Genomic DNA, 3,636 nt, shown 5'->3' with positions numbered 1-3,636 from the left:
CGAGATTGCACCACTGCAGTCCAGCCTGGGCAACAAAAGTGAGACTCCGTCTCAAAAAAAAAAAAAGAAAGAAAATCTGTCTTCATCTCTTAGGGACTTACAATGCACTTTAAGGGGCACAAGTGGTCCATAAAGAGAAAAACCAGGGTGGCAGTTACGGATGGTATCAGCTGCCAACATAAAGCCTCTTTGATTTCTGAATTTCTAACACAATTTCTGATTTTTCCTTGTTTCTTTGAGACAGGGTCACACTGCTGCCCACGCTACCATGCAGTGGTGCAATCATGGCCTACTGCAGCCTCAACTTTCTCAGTTTCAGGTGATCCTCCCACCCCAGCCTCACCACGCCCGGCAAATTTTTGTGGTTTTTGTAGAGACAGGGTTTCACCATGTTTACCACGCTGCTCTCGAACTCTTGGACTCAAGCAATCTGCTCACTTCAGCCTCCCAAAGTACCAGGATTACAGACATGAGCCACCATATCCAGCCACTGATTTCTTACAGTGGTCAGAAATGACTTTCTATAGGAGGGGGACCTGATCTGGCCCCACCTAGAAAGAAGTATGGAACTTAGCCAGGCATGGTAGCTCACACCTGTAATCACGGCTACTTGGGAGGCTGAGGTAGGAGAATTGCTTAAACCTGGGAAGTAAAGGTTGCAGTGAGCCGAGATTGCACCACTGCACTCCAGCCTGGGTGACAGAGTGAGTGAGACTCTATCTCAAATAATAATAATAATAATAATAAAATAAATGTGGAACTTAAGATAACCCCCCCCCCCCACAAAAAAAAAAAGGCAGTGCAGTGGTGATGGTGTGTATAATGGAGCAAAAATAGGACTGTGTATAGTGACTTCAGCAAATAATGGGATTTAAAAGGCTTGGCTATGGCTGGGCCTGGTGGCTCATGCCTGTAATCTGAGCTAGCTACTAGGGAGGCTGAGGTGGGAGGATGGCTTGAGCTCAAGAGCTTGAGACTACAGTGAACTATGATCGCAACCCTACGTGATGGAGAACCTGTCGAGCAAGAAAGAAATGAAAGGAAGGGTGGGGGAGGGAGGAAGGCAGGAAGGTCAGCACAATGGGAACAGGCACAGAAAGAAAGAAAAAAGGACAGGTGCAGTGGCTCAGGCCTGTAATCCCAGCACTTTTGGAGGTCAAAAAGGAACAAGCACTTGAGGCCAACAGTTCGAGACCAGCCTGGACAACATAGTTAGACTATATCCCTAAAAAAAAATTTTTAAGTTAGCTAAGGGGAATAAGACAGAGCAAGATGACACGAATTACCTTTTACGAGACTCAGCACATTCTCATCTGTGGTAGCTATGGGGCGGGGCAAGACTACTTCTGCTTGATTCCTGGTACCAGGTTAGCTACCAGGTCAGTCACGGGGGTGCATAGAACACCAAGAGGGCTCGTGGGGTTCCTGATTCCAGGACTTGACTCTTGGATGGCATTTCTGAACCTGCCCTGGGCTACAGGAGAAGCTACTGCCCTGAAGGGTGGTTGAAAGGTGAGTCCTAGGCCAGGCAACATTCACCACAAACTGACTTAAGAGCCCTTGGGCCCAAAGGGAACACCAGCAGCAGTCTGCCAGTACTCCCCCTGGGCTTGTTGCTCTGGGATTAGGTTCCTCTGCCATTGGGAAGGGGAGGGAAGACTGGGAAGGACTCCACCTTGTGGCGTGAGTGCCAGCTCAGCGGCCATACAACAGAACACCAGGTAGACTTCTAAGGTTTCTGATTCTAGTCCCTGGCTTCCAGAAAGGATCCACCAGGGACCTGGGGGAATTCATCCCTCTGAAGGGAAGGGCAGAGGCCTGGTTGGCTAGCTTTGCCATTTGCTCATCGTAGAGCCCTAGGGCCTCGAATGAACGTAGGCGGTAGCCAGGGAGTGGTTATAGCAGGCCATGGGTGAGACCCAGTGCTGTGCTGGCTTCAGGTCTGACTCAGCACAGTCCCAGTGGTGGTGGCCACAGGAGTGCTTGTGTCCCTCCACCCCCAGGTCTAGATGGCTCAGAACAGAGAGAGAGACTCTGTTGTTAAGGAGAAAGTAAGGGAAGAGAACAAGAGTCTTTGCCTGGTAATCCAGTGAATTCTTTCACATCTTGACCAAGACCATCAAGGTGGTACCTCTATGAGTCTGCAACAACCACAGCAATATTGAGCTTGGGGTGTCCCCTAAAACAGATACAGCCTACATCACAACACCCGAGTCCTTTTGAATATGTGGAAAGCCTTCCCAAGAAGGACGGGTACAAACAAGCCCAGACAGTGCAGACCACAGTAAATACCTAACTCTTCAATGCTCAGACACAGATGAACATCTACAAGTACCAAGATGTTCTAGAAAAACATGACATCACTAAATAAACTATTAATAAATAAGCCACCAGGAACCAATCCTATAGAAACAGAGATATGTGGCCAGGTGCAGTGGCACACTCTTGTAATACCAGAACTTTGGGAGGCCGAGGGAGACTGATCACTTGAGGTCAGGAGTTCCAGACCAGCCTGGCCAACATGGCAAAACCCGCCTCTACTAAAATTACAAAAATTAGCCAGGCGTGGTGGTGCGCGCCTGCAATCCCAGCTACTCAGGAGGCAGAGGCAGGAGAATCCCTTGAACCTAGGAGGTGGAAGTTGCAGTGAGCCGAGATGGCACCACTGCAAGACTGTCTCCAAAAAAAAAAAAAAAAAAGGGAGAGAGAGAGATGTGACCTTTCAGACAAAGAATTCAAAGTAGCTTTTTGGGGGGGAAACTCAAAGAATTTCAAGATAACACAGAGGAGGAATTCAGATTTCTGTCAGACAAACTTTTTAAAAGAGACTGAAATAAGAATCAAGCAGAAATTCCAGAGCTAAAAAACACAACTGGCATATTGAAGAATGCATCAGAGGCTTTTAATGGCAGAACTGATCAAGCAGAAGAAAGAAATAGTGAGCTTGAAGATAGGCTATTTGAAAATGCAGTCCAGAGGAAAAAAAAAAAAAAAGAGAGAAAACAAAGAAGCATGCCTGCAGGATTTAGAAAATAGCCTCAAAAGGGCAAATCTAAGAGCTATTGGCCTTAATGAGGAGGCAGAGAGAGAGAGATGGGGTAGAAAGTTTATTCAAAGGGATAATAACAGAGAACTTCCCAAACCTAGAGAAAGATACCAATATCCAAGTAAAAGAAGGTTATTAAAGAACACCAAGAAGACTTAACTAAAGACTACAAGGCATTTAATAAGCAAACTTCCAACAGTCAAAGATAAAGAAAAGATCCTAAAAGAAGCAAGAGAAAAGAAACAACATACAATGCGGCTCCAATACATCTGGTACCAGACTTTTCAGTAGAAGCCTTACAGGCCAGGAGACAGTGGCATGACACAAAGTGCTGAAAGAAAAATCTTTTACCCTAGAATACCAGCAAAAATATCCTTTCAAACTTGAAGGAGAAATAAAGACTTTCCCAGACAAAAGCTGAGGAATTTCATTAACACTAGACCTGCTCTACAAGAAATGCTAAAGGAGTACTTCAATCAGAAAGAAAAGGCCATTAATGAGCAATAAAAAAGTCATCTACCAGGCCAGGCAAGATGGCTCATGCCATAATCCCTTTGGGAGGTTGAGTCGGTGGATCACGAGGTCAGGAG

Source organism: Trachypithecus francoisi, unplaced genomic scaffold (assembly GCF_009764315.1).
Source record: "Trachypithecus francoisi isolate TF-2019V2 unplaced genomic scaffold, Tfra_2.0 Contig00460, whole genome shotgun sequence".
Taxonomy (NCBI): Eukaryota; Metazoa; Chordata; class Mammalia; order Primates; family Cercopithecidae; genus Trachypithecus; species Trachypithecus francoisi.
Note: the sequence above shows the minus strand (reverse complement) of the source record.